The sequence below is a fragment of the Schistocerca nitens genome, chromosome 2 (genome assembly GCF_023898315.1).
Source record: "Schistocerca nitens isolate TAMUIC-IGC-003100 chromosome 2, iqSchNite1.1, whole genome shotgun sequence".
Classification (NCBI taxonomy): Eukaryota; Metazoa; Arthropoda; class Insecta; order Orthoptera; family Acrididae; genus Schistocerca; species Schistocerca nitens.
This window is the reverse complement of record NC_064615.1, coordinates 929,171,219-929,191,271: the sequence shown is the minus strand read 5'-3', so window position 1 is coordinate 929,191,271 and position 20,053 is coordinate 929,171,219. Positions and strand designations below refer to the sequence as shown.

Here is a 20,053-nt window from a genome sequence, read left to right as displayed (position 1 = left end):
GCTTCATCCAGTCCCAAACATGCTCAATGGGGGACAGATCCGGAGATCTTGCTGGCCAGGGTAGTTGACTTACACCTTCTAGAGCACGTTGGGTGGCACGGGATACATGCGGACGTGCATTGTCCTGTTGGAACAGCAAGTTCCCTTGCCGGTCTAGGAATGGTAGAACGATGGGTTCGATGACGGTTTGGATGTACCGTGCACTATTCAGTGTCCCCTCGACGATCACCAGTGGTGTACGACCAGTGTAGGAGATCGCTCCCCACACCATGATGCTGGGTGTTGGCCCTGTGTGCCTCGGTCGTATGCAGTCCTGATTGTGGCGCTCACCTGCACGGCGCCAAACACGCATACGACCATCATTGGCACCAAGGCAGAAGCGACTCTCATCGCTGAAGACGACACGTCTCCATTCGTCCCTCCATTCACGCCTGTCGCGACACCACTGGAGGCGGGCCGCACGATGTTGGGACGTGAGCGGAAGACGGCCTAACGGTGTGCGGGACCGTAGCCCAGCTTCATGGAGACGGTTGCGAATGGTCCTCGCCGATACCCCAGGAGCAACAGTGTCCCTAATTTGCTGGGAAGTGGCGGTGCGGTCCCCTACGGCACTGCGTAGGATCCTACGGTCTTGGCGTGCATCCGTGCGTCGCTGCGGTTCGGTCCCAGGTCGACCACTGGCGACAACATCGATGTACTGTGGAGACCTCACGCCCCACGTGTTGAGCAATTCGGCGGTACGTCCACCCGGCCTCCCGCATGCCCACTATACGCCCTCGCTCAAAGTCCGTCAACTGCACATACGGTTCACGTCCACGCTGTCGCGGCATGCTACCAGTGTTAAAGACTGCGATGGAGCTCCGTTTGCCACGGCAAACTGGCTGACACTGACGGCGGCGGTGCACAAATGCTGCGCAGCTAGCGCCATTCGACGGCCAACACCGCGGTTCCTGGTGTGTCCGCTGTGCCGTGCGTGTGATCATTGCGTGTGATCATATATATATATATATAGTCTGTTTAAGTCCGTAAGTACATATATGTACATATATTTTCAGACAAAAAAGGGAAACGAAGGAATTGTGAGGATGGAACGGACTTCGGTAGATGTGATGCACATGTACACGAAACAAACTCTTACAATTTCAGAGAATTTGGATGATTTATTCAAGAGAAATAGCTTTATAAATAGAGCTGTTCAATAACGCGTTGGTTCACCCAAGGGCCTTATACAAACAGTTATTCGGCGTGGTGTTGACTGACAGAGTTGTCAGATGACTTCCTGAGGGATATCGTGCCAAACTCTGCCCAACTGGCACGTCAGATCGTCAAAATCCACGTCGGTTGGAGTGGCCTGCCCGTAATACTCCAAACTTTCTCAACTGCGCAAGTGAGGAGAGATCCGGTGACATTGCTGGACAAGGTAGGGTCTGACTAGCAGGAAGACAAGCAATAGAAACTCTCGCTGTGTGCGGGTGGGCACTGTCTTGATGAAATGTAAGTTCTGGTTGGCTTGCCGTGAAGGGCAACAACATGGGGTGTAGAGCATCGTCGAGGTACCGCTGCTGCCCTGTAAGGGTGCTGCGGATGACGACCAAAGGGGTTCCATTATGAAATGAAATGCCACCCCAGACCATCACTTCCGGCTGTCGAGCCGTATGGTGGGTGACAGCCACGTTGGTGTCTCGCTGCTGTCCAGGACTTCTACACAGACGTCTCCGCTGGTCATAGGGGATCATTCCGAAGCAGGACTCATCACTGAAGACATTTCTATTTGTGTCAGGGAGATTACAGTCCGGAAATATATACCACTGAAAATTGACTCGTTGGTAGGCGGAGATCAATGGTAGTCGACACAAGAGCAGCCAGGAGCTCATTTCCCTCTCTGTGAACCGCTTAATGGTCCTTGTGGTCGCTGAAGCATCAGTTGCACGTCGGATAGATGATAATGATGAATCAGTGTTCTGAGTGCCCATCTAACGATTGCCCGGGCCTCGCGGTCTCGCGTCTCTCTGGGTCGATGCTTCCTTCTTGACTGTGTTCAGCCATGGCTCATCCATTCCTGTTAACATCGTCGAACAGTGGCATCACTTCTTTTCAAATGGTAAGCGTTGAGCCGATTACTCCAATCGGCTTCTTCGAGTCCAATTAGACGTTCTCTCTCAAATGCTGACATCTGCGTACATTGTTCACGCGCCTGTATGCAAGACATAGTTACTGTCCAACTGACTACACGGAACGAAATTCGCACAGTCTTTATGCCGTGGTAACGACATGTCCCCTGTTAATTATCGTTGCCAGCTGCTAGGTGAAATTGTGCTGCAGCATCAGACATTCATCCATCGGCAGCCGAAGTTTAATATTTTGCAATTTTGCCTCTATGACTATCAGTTTGTGACCAATCTGCGTAACGCCTTCGTAGCGTGCCGTTTTTTCTTTCTCTAATTGACACGAAAAGGCTTCAGGAGGTGGCATAAACTGCATCAAAGAAACCACCCCTTCCCTTGGGGCGTTTATTCCTATACATTTCGCGGACGAAAACGACAGTTCTTAGTGTGATTAGAAGCAATACGACGTTCTTGACAAACAACTTTTGACAGTGCTGGCAGTTCTCAGACGATTCAACCCCTCTCCAAGGACATCGAGGGGCTGCAGCCCTGTTGAACGTGATGTGACCGCTTTGACGTGTAGCACAATCGCCATTTTTGCTCAGGTAAAAAGTGTGGAACTTCTAGAGGCCGTTAAAAACCATTTGAAGAAATGCGTCTGTAACCTGAAGTAGCGAAGGGTGTTTATTCCTTTTTAGCACTCAAGTTTCACGCCATTCTGCGGCGTGATCACGAGGGTGCGCAACATTGACAGGCATACTGGCGGATGCTGGCAAGCTTTGTGATGCCGCACTTGTGCCGAGTCTCACGGAATTCCCTCTCTCTAACATTAGAAAGTGGCAACACAACGTCCGTAGTCGCAAAGTTCGAGCGCCAGTGGCGAGACGATGTATAGATTTTCGAGCGTTTCTTGTTTTCCATTCCAGTTCTCCAGTTATTAGTTTTGGCAGTTTGAATCGAAGTAAAAAAGTGTGTTTCGTGGTATAATTAGTGCAATTTATCTACTGAGTGGAAAAGTTTGTGTAATATGAAAACGGAAAACCTGCAAAAAAGAGAGATTAGCCCCGTGCCACATGGGTCAAGTTTACAAACAACTCCAATACGACGCACTTTGACAGCAGGAAGAATGAGAGTGAGAAAGACAATAAGTTTTGGTGGCAAAGCAAATCCATAACCCACAAAGTCTCCAAATATTTAAAGCACCTTGTAGATCATGACGGTGAAGTGTTAGCATTTACATAAACGCCGGTTAGGAAAGATTTGCGGAAGTTACATATAATCGACAGGTATGATATCAAGAAATACAGTGATTTCTTACCGAATAAATCATACACTGTAAGAAAAAACCTTACTAAAGTACAGGCTAATTGTGCTGCAGTTTGTGTCGTTGGTTTAACTATCTACCACGTGTGTCATGTGGAAAAATCCCCGAAGTTCGATTCTCCCAGGAAAAATATTAAACAACACAGCTCTTTAACTAAACTAAACGACTTGGATAAGATGTTGTCAAGCGGGCAGTCTATCAATTTTACCACCATGGCTAGTACCCAACATCAGGAAAATGATTTGGAAAACAAGGTAGGTATTTACAGCAACCAGTCACGTAGTAATCACGTTGTATCGTAGATCTAGATTTCAGCTATCTTATAGCTAACATTAGTACTTTAGAATGTGTCGTTTTGTCCAGCTACGCAGTTTTGTCAATGTATAATTTGTATAAAACTTCAGTAGTTTCATTATTTTTACACTGATATGCATTTTTGTCACTGTTTTACGTATATTTATATTCCTTGTAAACATACACACATCAACAAAAGTTTTGCATCACCTCGGTTCCTAGAGTTCCGGAACCAGTACAGAAAACTGAAATAGAGATCAGCATAAGTATCACTTCCGCCCCTTTTATTGCTCATGAAAACGACACATTGCATGCTGTACCACCATACAACGAGACCTTCAGAGGTGGTGGACCAGATTGCTGTACACACCGGGACATCTAATATCAGGTAGCACTTGCTCTTGATTTGATGCATGCCTGTATTCGTCGTGGCATACTATCCACAAGTTCATCAAGGCATTGTTAGTCCAGATTGTCCCACTCCTCAACGGCGATTCGGCGTAGATCCGTCGGAGTGATTGGTGGGTCACGTCGTCCATAAAAAGCCCTTTTCAGTCCATCCCAGGCATGTCTGGAGAACATGCTGGCCACTCTGATTTAGCGATGCCTTTATCCTGAAGGACGTCATTCACAAGATGGCACAATGTGGGTGCGGATTGTTGTCCATGAAGACGAATGCCTCGTCAATATGCTGCTGATATGGTTGCACTATCGGTCGGAGGATGGCATTCACGTATCGTACAGCCGTTACGGTGCCTTCCATGATCACCAGCGGCATACGTCGGTCCCACATAATGCCACCCCAAAACAGCAGGGAACCTCCACCTTGCTGCACTCGCTGGACAGTGTGTGTAAGGTGTTCAGCCCGACCGGGTTGCCTCCAAACATGTCTCCGACGATTGTGTGGTTGAAGACATATGCGACACTCATCGGTGAAGAGCCGGCCGAAGTGGCCGTGCGGTTAAAGGCGCTGCAGCCTGGAACCGCAGGACCGCTACGGTCGCAGGTTCGAATCCTGCCTCGGGCATGGATGTTTGTGATGTCCTTAGGTTAGTTAGGTTTAACTAGTTCTAAGTTCTAGGGGACTAATGACCTCAGCAGTTGAGTCCCATAGTGCTCAGAGCCATTTTTCATCGGTGAAGATAACGTGATGCCAATCCTGAGCTGTCCATTCGGCATGTTGCTGGGCCCGTCTGTACCGCGCTGGATGGTGTCATGATTATAAAGATGGACCTCGTTATGGACATCGGGAGTGAAGTTGCGCATCATGCAGCCTATTGCGCACAGTTTGAGACGTAACGCGACGTCCTGTGGCTGCACTAAAAGCATTATTCCCCATGGTGCCGTTGCTGTCAGGTTTCATCCATGCCATAATCCGTAGGTAGCGGCCATCCACTGGAGTAGTAGCCCTTGGGCGGCCTGAGCGAGGCACGTTATCGACAGTTCCTGCCCGTCTGAATCTCCTCCATGTCCGAACATCATCGCTTTGGTTCACTCCGAGACTCCTGGACAGTTCCCTTGTTGAGAGACCTTCCAGGCACAAAGTAAGAATGCGCACGCGATCTAACCGCGGTATTGACCGTCTAGGCACGGTCGAACTACAGATAACACGAGACGTGTACCTCCGTCCTGGTGGAATGACTAGAACTGATCGGCTGTCGGACTCCCTCCATTTAGTAGGCGCTGCTCATGCATGGTTGTTTACATCTTTGGGTGGTTTCAGGAGTGCTGGAATCCTGGGTGATACAAAACGTTTTTTGATGTGTGTATAATACCTAATATTGTCTGTAACGATTTTACGCATTGTAGATTGCAAATAACAAACTGAATGACAAGGTTTTTAAAATGTTTTTAAACTCAAATAATGTACATTGCTTACATAATGATGTGACAGTCGTAGCCTAAACCAATATTTCACCGCAAAAACGAATTTGTATTGAGTTTAAACGAAAGCAGTAACTATTACAACGAGTAACAGGGATCCATTAGACTATTAAGTGCATGTGACTCACGATCTGGCAACAGCGCATTAACAGCCAGTACCCTTGACCAGAGCAGAATCTGCGGTCGCTGTACTCTGCAAAAGGGGCAGGTGACGCTCGACAGGGCTGCTGCCCCACGATGTCCTTAGTGAAGGGCTGAATCGTCCGGGGTGTGTCATCACTGTTGAACGTTGTCACGAACGTTGTTCTGTTGCTCACCACATGGGGTACTGTCGCTTTAGACGCCTTAATGTGTGGGTATCAACACCCCAAGAGGAGAGGTGGTTTCATTTACGCCCTTTATGCCACATTCTGAGGTCTTTTCGTGCCGATTGGGAGCGGCAGTCTGTCTGAAACTTTTTCCAGGCCACAAAAAATAAATCTGCGCTAATTGAACGCCGGATCGCAATTATGACGCTTTTTCACCGTTACAGAGGAAGGTTGTAAGACCACTGAGCCAAATTTCAAACTTATGCTTCGAATGTGGGCACAATTAGTCGAAAAAGTGATCCTTTATTTGTGTTGTACAGCGTGTATATAAAGGGTGTTCCAGGTGGAATGGTCAGTATTCAGGTATATGACAGGAACGGTCATTCAAAACAAAAATAGCCAAGTAAACATGGGATCTAAGATGCCCTAAAAAGCTACGACCACTTCCTCAGCTTCATAAATCTCTTCTACTGCAAGGTCTTTGCTTTTCATATTTTAAGTAGTGGGAGTACAGGTCACATCAAGGAAAATGTCTCGTAAACATGGGCTCAAAAGTGCATACCTTAAGAGCTATCAGTACCTGTTGATCTTCACTGCTTTGAAGTATATCTCTTCTAGAGACGAAGAGCTCTTATCTCTGCTCTTATATCTCAACATATGCATGAGCCGTGTATCGACTCGTGCTACACCTTGTATTTAGATTGCGTTGGTTTTCCTTTTCTTCCCCTGACATGTTTGTTTGATATGTTGTCTGTCATTAAGTGGCTGCTTGGTTGTCCTTCCCCTCTGCTATCGATATCTGCGTTTGCTTCCGGGAAACTGCTATGGAGGAAGTGAGGTCTTTGACCGGTTGTAACTTGTGTGGTGGCGCGGAAGTAGGGGCATGCGCTCGAGAGAGTCTGGTGGACACGGGAGGGCAGTGTGGCTCGCCAGCGCGGACCAGGCGTGGTAGGTTGTACCGAGTCGCCACGTGATATATGTCGGTTGTGTGTAACCAGAGGGTGGAGTTGACGGAAGAGCTCCCCGCCGGTTGGTTGTATACAGATTCGCTCCACCAGTAGTTGCTGTCCATTTCACCTTGGTGGGACTTTAACAAGCTTCTTTAAGTCCTCCGTTTCAACACCGGAGTTGAAAAAGGAGACACTTAACAGGAAGGAGCGGTCACAACCCGTCCACGATGCAGAGAAGACGTGAACTCCGGTGACAGAGCGTGTAGTCGCGTGACCGAGGCGTGTTGGGCACACTGGCAACGCGTGCGCGGTCGGATGTATGGATCCTTGCCATCGGAGGTCGTGTACTGCATGTTCGAGCATAATTGCAAGTTAAGTTAGTGGAAGGTTTAATCATTAAGTAATAAGTTTGCATAACCAGTGTCTCTTCTGCCTTGTGGCCTCCGGCGATCGGGTTTCCTGTCCCCGGCACCGGTGTAATTGAAGACAGTGATCTTTCCTCCTCCTCTAGTTACTGCCATATGGGAGGTGTAGTTTTGGCAGATTGAAGTGTTTCGCTATTCTGTCGTGTGTTATGAGTAAATTCTTGCTTCTTGTTGGTTGATCATTTGGTCGCTCATTCAGGATTGTGTGGTGTAATGTTTCCTTGCACGAGGTTAGCTCTAATTCTGTCAGCAAGTTAAGCCATCTTATTACAAGTTTTCGCTGGCTAAAAGTCGGTGCAGTGACCAGCCTGAGAGTGGCAATTGTGTTTACGGGCGTATTTAAATTGGTCAGTATTCTGCCTATCCTGAGCATCCCGGAGTGTGTGATTTGTGGCCGCCTTACACGGGTCCGTCAAATCTGTTCTGTTCTAATGATATTCCAGGACACTTTTGTTTAAAAACTTTTTAAATTCCTCCATTCCTTTATTGCCATTAATGGTGTTTGCTGAGGCCTTTGAGTTTTTTAATGGCGGTGTTGGTAGCTTCACTATCTCACCGTACTTTATTAACAAAGTACTGTATTTACTTTAGTAACCTGTTTATTACGGTTCTTTAAATTTTTAAAACTGTTTTATTGCCATAAATTACTTGATTGCCGTTAGCGGCTAGTTTTGAAAGGTTGTTGATTGCCGTACTGGTACTTCTATTTTTTTTAAAAGAATTTTTTTTAAATTGTTGTATTGCTATAAATGCTTTGATTGCCGTTAGCGGCGAGTTTAAATGATTGTTTATTGCCGTACTGTTAGTTTCTGTAAGACATGAGTAAAACATTTGTGTGTGAAAATCTCAACTCGCCAGTAAACTATTAGAAATTTGGCCCCGTTTCCCAACTTGTGGTGTGGCTCGTAGTAACCGTAACCACTGTGCACTGTGTGTGTCAGCTCAATGCACTTCAGAGCCCGTCTTTACTAGCCTTTTTTGCTTCGAATGATAGATCGTGTCATATCCATAAATACTGACCATTCCTGCTGGAACACTCGGTATATACAGGATGTTTCAGCTGCCCTTCCCGCTGTCGTTTTATGCAACCTGCAGTGTTGTATCTGGGCTTCAAAAACCACGCGCAAAATTGTCAAATTCACTCCATCGATATTTACAAACTATTAGTCCTACAGAAATAATTAACAGTAACTTTTTTTTGTAGGAAATATAATCTACTTAAATTTTTTACAGTGACAAGTTTTCCCTACAGGCCGTACTTTTCAAGTTATTCGAAACGAACGTACAAAAGTGACCTTCAAACGCACCCCCACTCCGACAACCAGCGCCACCGCTCAGGATTTCCAGTATGTTGTTCATGGCACTCCCTCATACGGCTGTACATTCAAATCTGCACGAATTATTTCCCAATTTCGACAGTTTTTTTGTTTTCCATTGAGCACTTTCCAAGTGTGAAACTGACGTTTGTGTAAATTTTACCTGTTAATTTTGTGAATTTTTAATGTTTTAAATAAACAGTAATATCGTTGTATTCGCCAGATGTTCTGACCACGGAATTACTTTGCTTGTAAGGGTCAAGTTTGGCTCGAATTGACAACGTAATTAATTTTAGCATAACGATCACAAATGTCTATTTTAGGTCATTATCCTCACGGGCACGTTTAAATTAATAATGTTAAAGAAGTGTCAGCCTATGATTATCGTGTGATAGCCCAGTCAACAGAGACTAAAGGAGGTCAAATATTGGGAACAGTTCGTGTAGTCGGAAATTTTTGTACAGTGGCAAGAAACAGTATCACGAACAGCATACTGTACTAGAAGTCCTGATTGGTGAGGGAGGAGTGTGGTGTGGAGATGCGTTTGAAGGTCACTTTGATGCGTTTTTCTTGGATAACAGTAAAAGCGTGGCCACCACCGAAAACGTATCCTACTACAAAATTTAACTACATTAAATTTCTATTTATCAGGAGATAGAAAACTGGGGTTCTACGGATCGGAGCGTAGAATGTCAGATCCCTTAATCGAGCAGGTAAGCTAGAAAATTTAAAAAGGGAAATGGGTAGGTTGAAGTTAGATATAGTCGAAATTAGTGAAGTTCGGTGACAGGAGGAACAAGACTTCTGGCCAGGTGAATACAGGGATATAAATACAAAGTCAAATAGGTGTAATGCAGGAGTAGGCTTAGTAATGAATAAAAAAATAGGAGCGTGGGTAAGCTATTACGAACAGCATAGTGAACGCATTATTGTAGCCAAGATAGACAGGAAGCACACGCCTACCACAGTAGTACAAGTTTCTATGCCAACTAGCTCCACAGACGATGAAGAGATTGAAGAAATGTATGATGATATAAAAGAAATTGTAAGTAGGCTGTTTAGGTTTTTATATTGGTAACGCCACGTAGCGCTCTGTATGAAAATCACTGGCTGTGCTGTGTGCAGTCTGTGGCTGGGTGGCATTGTTGGAATTTGCTATTGTAGTGTTGGGCAGTTGGCTGTTAACAGCGCGTAGCGTTGCGCAGTTGGAGGTGAGCCGCCAGCAGTGGTGGATGTGGGGAAGTGAGATGGCGGATTTTTGAGAGCGGATGATCTGGACGTGTGTCCATCAGAAACAGTACATTTGTAAGAATGGATGTCATTAACTGCTATATATATTATGACTTTTGAACACTATTAAGGTAAATACATTGTTTGTTCTCTATCAAAATCTTTCATTCGATAACTATGCCTAGTGGCGCCCGCTGTATTGCAGTAGTTCGAGTAACGAAGATTTTTGTGAGGTAAGTGATTTGTGAAAGTTATAGGTTAATGTTAGTCAGGGCCATTCTTTTGTAGGGATTATTGAAAGTCAGATTGCGTTGCGCTAAAAAAATAATGTGTGTCAGTTTAGTGTTGATCAGAATAGGTAAAGAGGGAAATGTCTGAGTACGTTCCGTTCTGCTCATCTGTTTCAAAATCAAATAACGTAAGGGATTTAACAGCAAAGTAATTCAATAATTTTTCTAAGGGGACGTTTCAAAATTATTCATATAGTAAAGGGAGACGAAAATTCAATAGCCATGGGGGACTGGAATTCGATAGTAGGAAAAGGAAGACAACGAAAAGTTGTAGGTGAATATGGAATGGGAGTAAGGAATGAAAGAGGAAGAATTTTCCACAAAGCTTAACTTAATCACAGCTAACACTTGGTTTAAAAATTGTGAAAGAAGGTTGTATATGTGGAAGTGGCATGGAGACACTCGAAGGTTCAAAGGGCTCTGAGCACTATGGGACTTAATATCTGAGGTCATCAGTCCCCTAGAAATTAGAACTACTTAAACCTAACCAACTTAAGGGTATCACACACATCCATGCCCGAGGCAGGATTCGAAATTTCCAATTTAGAGTTTTCCACCAGTTTTAATCGTGCTGTTATGCACCTTAATGTTCTATTCAATGTGTAAACTTGCTAATTATTTTTCCTTTAAATGGAGTGTGCCTGCCTCGATGTTATAAGAGACTGTTTCATAACCAGTTGTTTAACGCGCCAACGCGCAAATTTATATTTATGGGAGAACTTAAATTGTGTTCGCCTGTTGAACTTTAACTAAAGTGCAGAAAACTGAATCAGGTGTTTATTATTGTTCTAGTGCTATTATTTGTCAAGTGTAACGCGTGACATTTTCTTCGTCTGTTATCAAGTGTTACAATAAATGCAAATTGCAGTGAAGTGAAGCGCTATTTCAGTTGTTCCCGTGATTTCCTGTCTCCGCATATAATATTTAATTGTTTGATATACGAAGGAGTAAGCCTTTGTTGTAATATTGGAGGGAGGTGCGCTTGTCTCACGTCTCAAAAATGAGATCGACAGTAAGTGCAAAATGGCTAAGCAGGGATGGCTAGAGGACAAATGTGAGGATGTAGAGGCATATATCACTAGCGGTAAGATAGATACTGCCTACAGTAAAATTAAAGATACCTTTGGAGAAAAGATAACCATCTGTATGAATATCAAGAGCTCAGATGGAAAACTAGTTCTAAGCAAATAACCGAAAGCACAGAACTGGATAAGTATACAGAGGCTCTATACAAGGGCAATGTACTTGAGGACGACACTATGTAAATGGAAGAGGACGTAGATGAAGATGAAATGGGAGATACGATACTGCCTGAACAATTTGACAGAGCACTGAAAGACCTAAGTCGAAACAAGGTCCATTAGAAAACGAAACTTCCTGGCAGATTAAAACTGTGTGCTCGACCGAGACTCGAACTCGGGACCTTTGCCTTTCGCGGGCAAGTGCTCTACCAACTGAGCTACCGAAGCACGACTCACGCCCGGTCTCAGCCTCACTTCTACCAGTATCTCATCTCCTACCATTCAAACTTTACAGAAGCTCTCCTGCGAAACTTGCAGAAATAGCACCCCTGAAAGAAAGGATATTGCGGAGACACGGCTTAGCCACAGCCTGGGGGATGTTTCCAGAATGAGATTTTCACTCTGCAGCGGAGTGTGCGCTGATATGAAACTTCCTGGCAGTAGAGCACTTGCCCGCGAAAGGCAAAGGTCCCGAGTTCGAGTCTCGGTCGGGCACACAGTTTTAATCTGCCAGGAAGTTTCATATCAGCGCACACTCCGCTGCAGAGTGAAAATCTCATTCTGGAAAGGTCCAATAGAACTACTGATAGCCTTGGGAGAGCCAGCCCTCACAAAACTCTACCACCTGGTGAGCAAGATGTACGAGACAGGCGAAATACCCTCAAACTTCAAGAAGTCTGTAATAATTCCAATCCCAATGAAAGCAGGTATTAAAAGGTGTAAAAACTACAGAACTATCAGTTTAGTGAGTCACGGATGCAAAATACTAACACGAATTCCTTACAGACGAATGGAATAACTGGTAGAAGCCGACGTCGGGAAGGAACAGTTTGGATTCTGGAGAAATGTTGGGACACGTGAGACAATACTTAAAGAAAGGCAAACCTACGTTTCTAGCATCTGTAGACTTAGAGAAAGCTTTTGATAGTGTTCAATGGAACACTCTCTTCCAAATTCTGAAGGTGGCAGCGGTCAAATAAAGGGAGCGAAAGGCTATTTACAATTTGTACAGAATCCAGATGGCAGTTATAAGAGTCGAGGGGCATGAAAGGGAAGCAGTGGTTGGGAAGGGAGTAAGACAGGGTTGTACCCTATCCCAGATGTTATTTCATCTGTTTATTGAACAAGTAGTGAAGGAAACAAAAGAAAAATTAGGAATAGGAATTAAAATACATGGAGAAGAAATAAGAACTTTGAGATTTGCCGATGACATTGTAATTCTGTGAGAGACAGCAAAGGACCTGGAAGAGCAGTTGAACGGAATGGACAGTGTCTTGAAAGGATGATAGAAGATGAACATCGACAAAAGCAAAACGAGGATAATGGAATGTAGTCGAATCAAGTCAGGTGATGCTGAGGGAATTAGATTAGGAAATGAGACACTTAAAGCAGTAGATGAGTTTTGTTATTTGGGGACAAAATAACTGATGATGGTCAAAGTAGAGAGGATATAAAATGTAGACTGGGAATGGCAAGGAAATCGTTTCTGAAGAAGAGAAATTTAAACGTATTTGTATGGAGTGTAGCCATGTATGGATGTGTAACATGGACGATAACTAGTTTAGACAAGAAGAAAATAGGAGCCTTCCAAATGTTGTGCTATAGAAGAATGATGAAGATTAGAAGGGGTAGATCACATAACTAATGTGGAGGTACTGAACAGAATTGGGGAGAAGAGGAGTTTGTGGCACAACTTGAGTAGAAGAAGGGATCGGTTGGTAGGACATGTTCTGAGGCCTCAGGGGTACTGGAGGGCAGTGTGGAGGGTAAAAATCATAGACGGAGACAATGAGATGAACACACTAGCAGATTCAGAAGGATGTAGGTTGCAGTAGTCACTTGGAGGTGAAGAAGCTTGCGCAGGATAGAGTAGCATGGAGTGCTGCATCAAATCAGTCTCTGGACTGAAGACCACAACAACAAGTTTCCTAAAAAATCTTGTATATTTTTCTATTGCGTAGCATCAGAATATGAAGATGTCCCGCATGGTTTTTGAAGGACACATATACCACTGCGTGTTGCTTAAAACGACATCCTGTAGAGCATATACTGAATGATTCAGCTAACGTAATCTCCACTTCATGCGTGAGAATCCGAGGATTGAGAGTGCGGCCGGTTGCAAGCGAACTAAGAAGCAAATCATCGTGTTGGAAATAAAGAAGCGATCTGAAAAATTTTCAATCTGATCACGTTCTCTAGCCATACAGTAGGTCCCCTCAAAATCCAACCGGGTAGGATTTTTCCCTGGAGCACCGATCAACACATTGATCAGAACGACGGCAACTGAGCGCCTCTCACCGGCCGGATAAACGGCACCTGCCGAACGCCGCTCCTCGCGGAGCTCCCTAACTGCAGCTAGCGCCGCGCAACGTGTACCTCGTGACTCACACGGACCACCGCTTATCTGCAGAAGCAGCGACGAGCGCAAACGACGGGTGGTGTCCGGTTCAAGTGTTTAAGCTGCCGCGGAGCACCCTCTCGGCTCCTGCCGCGCAGAATAAGGAAATATTTCCTCTAGGCGCCAGTAGTTGGATGGATACCTGCGGGCATGTAGTCTAGAGCCACGTAAACCAGCACACCCAACCACTGCCATGCCAAACCGATACCACAGCGACAGATTAAAGACTTTACGGACATAATCCAGTACTCTGATATGGCGAAAAGCAGCAGAACACTGCCTCACGACCCTCAAACTGCCTGACCAAGACGACATTCGGAGCCTCTAACTTGCCACACTTCACATCCACTCACAGAGGTACCCTCGTCCTCCTCTCCATGTTCATTTTAGTAACCCGAAACAGCACACAAAAAATGAATTCAAGATTTCCAACCTCCTAGACAATACTACCAGGAAATCCTTGGCAACCATCCTAACCTGTCAGGTCAAACAGTCAGGTCAAAACAGCCACTGCCATCTTGACAAGAGACGGCTTTTATTGCCACAACCAAAGACCATCAGGCTTTCATTACCACAACCGAAGCCCATCAGGCCACTGACAGCCAGAGGCAATTGCGTAATGATAACCTCACAGCAATTAGCACACCACCTCCGACTAAGAGGAAACCACACGCCTTCCCCAAACATATGCTTCTCCTTGACCACTTACAATTAGTGTGGTAATAAAAAAAGTGCCGCTTCAGTATTGTTCAGAGGGTATCATACAAGGGTTACATACATCAGAATACAATGGGGTCAATACCTAGCGGGTCTGGTTACGCGAAACGGGAAGCCTACCCTGCAATTTCGCGCCCTCAGTAGCTGACAGAGTACAGTCGACTGTCTGTTCCACTACATGGTAAAACTCTTCCTGCACCACCACCCGGTCGAACCCTTCGCATCTGCTCCAATGCGAGCCCAATACCTCCGCTGCCAGTCCTTCGAACATCAGAAGGAAGACTGTCAAAGTCTAGACTATGTGCACCAAATGCCGATCACTACAATAGACGTTGCGACATAGAAGAGGAAACGCCCCAGTGTTCAACGTATGATGGGCATCACTGCTCAAGATTCTACAACTACCGCAAAAGACCACTGGCACCGGAAGCACAATACCTACAAGCTCCCCCTCCCCCCTTCCAAAAGAAGTCGCCATATCCCCTGTCAGCAAAGCAGCCACAATGGACCACCACCTGGAGGACCGCTTGGATGCAGATGATCTACTTAAAACAAAAACCCATGTCCTTCTCGACTTATTCCAAATACAAACAGGACATTCAAAGAAAAATGGAGCAAATCACAAGGGACCTCTTCCGTAAGGACACACACAAATTATTGAAACTGGAATACTCGTTCGCGTCCGCCCCCGGTAGTTGAGGTTACAGTCTGCCTTCGGCAGGGCAACAGAGCGGACGCGTACGTGTTGATCGCGTGCGGAGCGCGAGCTCGCTTTGTTTACATTCTGACGGCCGTTGCTTAAGTGCCGGCTTACCGTGTACGATCCATGGCGAACCGTTACCGTAAATCAACACTCCGATTTACTTTCTGCAACGATTATGCCCGACCCAAAGCACTCGAGGTGGAGCGTTTTCTGCGAGAGGAAGTGAAGATCCCGGCGACCGATATTATCGGCATACATTTGTCCATCGTGAGCAGCACGGTCTATGTGAAAATCGTTAACGCCGCGGCGTGCGAACGCATACTACGTGAGACCAGACAGGGGCTCCGCTTCTGTCATGCTGATGGCAATGTTGGTAAGGTAACCGTCGACCACGCAGGCTTAGGTATGCGAACGATACGCATTTTCGAATTGCCATTCGAACTTCCTGCTGAGGAAGTCGTTGCTGCACTACGCCCATACGGCACAGTCCATGGCCACACTGCGGAGAAGTGGACTCAGTTTCGGACGTATCCTGTCCTAAACGGGGTCCGACAGGTCACCATTGATCTCCGAAGCCACGTTCCGTCCTACTTGCAGATCGGCGGATGCCGTGATATAATTATATACGACGGCCAACCTCGGACCTGTTCCGGGTGCGGCAAAGAAGGCCACCTTAGATCCGAATGCCTACAACGGCGTATTACGCAAGTTCCAGCTACCGAAGGACCACCCACGTCGCAACCTACAGTGCTACCGGTGACCTATGCCGCTGCTCTAGCTTCTCCTACCGCTTTGCAACGTCGCCCGGTCACTACAAACGACGCCACCAACGAGCCCGACCCGACACCGACGGAGAGCAACTCGGACGACCCGCCGCCTCGGCCGGCGATCGACGCCGCTCCGAAGATGCCGGCGCAACCCGACGCTGACCCTGACCTCGGAAACACGATGGAGATCGACTCGCTCATCGTTCCTACAGCGGCCTTTCTGCCAGAACGACGCGACTCCCTTCCGTCGTCGGACACGGAGGGTCGCACAAGGAAACAACGTTCTCCGAAACGTCGCAAGCGAAGACGTCGCACCGTTTCCGGCCAAGAGGAGACGTTACAAGTCGTGGAGGACGCAACCGGAGCCCAGCACGAGGCCTCAGAACCCGCTTCTGCTGACGAAGACGTTATGAGCGCGGAGACATCTATCGGCGTGCCTGCGCCCCGTGCTGACGCTGAACTAAATCATGAACGTACCACAGGCGACACTACACCACGCACCATTACAACATCTTCTGCAGACAAAATGGAAGATACACCAGTGTCCGCTTCCACGGCGTGGCATGAGGAGGAGGTCGAGGAGCAGGACCCGTTACGGGACCCTGCGCCGTCACGGCCGCACATCATACTCTCCCCAGACTCCCCTGCGGGCCAGCGGGATAACGTTCCGCTGCGACGCCCACACCCTTGCGCGGACAGCGGAGTGGACCAGCCTCCAGCAATCCGACACCAGGCCTACCGGATAGCAACCATCAACACCAACAACATCCGTTCCAGGCTGAAAATCCGCCTTATGCAGGAGATGTTCTGGGCTTCGGATATCGATTTCGCCCTTCTGCAGGAAGTTCACTTGACTGGTCTCCCGGGTATCAATGGCTATACCGCCCATGCCTCCGCGGGTGATCCTATGGCCCGCGGAGTGGCCATCTACGTCCGCCACGGGATTTCTGTGACCGATGTCGCCTTCCTTCCATCAGCTCGGGGCATGGCACTCACTGCCATGGGGACACGCATCATTAATGTCTACGCTCCCTCAGGCACCGACCGACGGCATGAAAGAGCCTAGTTTTATTCCGAGGAAATCGCTCCCCTGTTTTTAGGGCGTTATGACCATTACCTACCAGGAGGTGATTTTAACTGCGTTCTGCATCCTAAGGATCAGATTCCCCACTATACTACATGCCAGGAACTACGTATAGTAGTGCGAGACCTCCTGCTTCACGATACCTGGGAAGTTCAACACGGTGACCGTTCTGGTCATACCTTTCTTACCAGTCATTCCTTAAGCCGACTAGACAGGATATATGTCTCAAAAACTCTTAGATCTGCGATACGTGACGCTGAACGCTGGCCGCTGGCCTTTTCCGACCATTGCGCCTAAATCTGTACGGTCCTCCTTCCGCCGCAATCAGTATGGCCCAGCCGTGCGCAATGGAAACTCAATACTTCACACTTGCATGAACTGGCGTGTCGCCAACAAGTCACTGAAACGTGGACAGCCTGCGAAAGCCGCCTTCCCCGCTACCACTCGACATTGACATGGTGGTTGGACTGCGCCAAGCCGGCGATCCGGAGGACACTGATGAGGTACGGGAAGGACATGGCCGACTGGCATCGCACCACTGTTGACTTCTATTATGCGATTCTCCGCGATATGGACGCTCAACCGCCAACCCCGGACAACCAGTTGGAACGGCAAAGAACTAAGGCGAAGATAATTGCGCTGGCACGCCGGAAACTGCAAGGGGTCGTGATACGGACGCGACGCCACGATCACGCGGGTTTAGAAATTCCATCCATGCATCATATAGTGTCCGACAAACGACGGCGTCGTCGGCTGATCATCAGCACTCTGACCACGCCTCATGGAACGCAGGTGACCACTCAGAATGACATCGTCCACGCATTCGTCGAGCACTACCGTACTTATAGTGAAGAAGACTCTGAAACTGCAGCAGACGACTCTATTTTGCATTACGTCACGCGCACCCTCCCTCACACGGAGGCGGATGCTTTGACAGTGGCGGTCACCCTAGACGAAGTCAACAATGCAATCGCCAAGGGTGCTGTCAACAGATCGCCCGGCATTGACGGCTTACCGATTGAGTTTTACCGTACCTTTCGGGACCTCATGGCACCACGGTATCAAGAACTGATGACATCTGACCAAGCAATCCCACCCGCCTTTGCTGAGGGCATCATCATACCGGTCCAGAAACCAGCCCGTGGTTCGATGATGAGTTACAGACCGCTTACCCTACTCAATGCCGATTACAAGATTTTCACGCGCTTACTGGCAATGCGGCTCCGAACAATACTCCCTCCAATCCTCTCGCCAGAGCAAACGACGCTTGGAGGACAGGTTAACATACAGACTGCCACAGGGGAATACCGCGACTTAATTGCGATGGCGGCGGCCTGCAGACTCCGTGCAGCGGTCGTCGCTATAGACTTCAACAGCGCCTTCGATAAAGTGCGTCATCGTTTCCTGTTTTCGGTGGCAGCCCGAATGGGCATCCCCCCTCCGTTTCTCGACGTCATCCGGCGTCTTTACGACAGTGCCAGTTCACGTGTCCAGGTCTATGGACGTTTAGCAGGGCCGGTACCTATCTACCGTTCGATACGGCAGGGGCGCCCCCTCTCTACCCTCCTGTATGCCATTGCCCTTGAGCCCCTTATTGGGGGCTTGACGACCAAGCTCTCTGGCCTCCCCCTACGCCAACACACTTTTCGCTGTCGGGCATATGCTGATGACCTCCTCCTCCTCATTCGCTCCGACTCTGAGGTTCGAGAAGTCCTCGAATTGATTACCCGTTATGGGGCTGCCGCTGGCAGTGCCATGAAAGTCGCCAAATATTCTGTAATGCATATTGGACGAGGCCTCCAGGAGGGTGAAGTGGCACCCCTGCCGCTTGTGCGGAGTTTCCGGTACCTGGGCATTACCTTTACCGCCACGGTCACAAGAACAGCGGCAACGAATTTCCGTCGCCTGTTACACGTCATCCGCAACGACGTCCGCCAGAACCTCTTGCGCCGCCAGGACACACTTCAACGGGCTGAGTTTCTTAATCGTTATGTGGCATCAAAATTGGTTCACGTCGCGCAAGTTCTCCCTCTGCCAACTGCAATTGGGCGCAACCTTCAGGCGGCTTTTGGCTATTATCTCATGGCTGGTTCAAAGTCCGGTATGAGACACTTACCCTGCCCCCACGGTATGGTGGTGTCGGGCTCGTCAATGTCCGTATGCGAGCTGCAGCCTTGTACATGAGTACCATGAGAAGACAGTGGATGGGCCAGGGTACATCTCTAACACGCATCTTGCTTGAGGTCATCCTACCTGCTTCCATCTCACCACCGGTGTCTGTCGGCCATATCGTGCCTCGTTTGTCCCATCTTTCGACCTTTTTCGTCGACTACAGTTACATACATACCAGTCACCCAGATACACGCCCACCCAGGACTAAGGATTTTTACAGCCTGTTGCTGCGCTGTGTTCCCCGGAATATGATGGAGACCAAACATCCCTCCATCCAGTGGCCCATAGTGTGGACTACCATCCACCAGCCCTTTCTCCCTACGAACGTCCGGGCGCTGTGGTATCACATAGTCAACAGGAAATTTGCCACGAAGCACTGACTGCACAACATTGGCTGGTCAGAATCCCCTCTTTGTCTCCTTTACCAGCAACTGGACACTGATGAACACCGTCTGACATGCGCCTCATCGCAAGATGCATGGTGCTTCGTGCAGCATATCATTGCCTGCTATCTCCGGGTGCCACCAGACACAATCGAACCTCGAATGTTTCTATATCCGGAGGACAGAGATTTTCCCGCCGCCAAATGCCATGCTATTACGACGGTCAATGGGTGGGCGGTCGCTTATCTCTTTCATGAGGGACCTAAATCCCGCCTCGACTTCTGGACCTGTCTACGAACAGCCCATGCAGCTCTCGAAAACACGCCACGTTACCGAACATTATTTGCTAGCTATATTCGAGAGGTCTTTGTTAGACCTCCACTAAGTTGGGGGGGGGGGGGGTGCCTGGCTCAGAGGGCACGTACCCCTCCTCCCCCGGCGGTGTCTGAGTTTCAACCGCCT

The 20,053-nt window shown here is 47.8% G+C and overlaps 1 protein-coding gene across 1 annotated transcript in view; it reads right to left on the bottom strand.

Moving 5' to 3' along the window:
• Positions 1–20,053, bottom strand: part of LOC126235456 (lactosylceramide 4-alpha-galactosyltransferase-like) — a 118,656-nt gene that overhangs the window by 16,497 nt on the left and 82,106 nt on the right. The window lies entirely within an intron of this gene.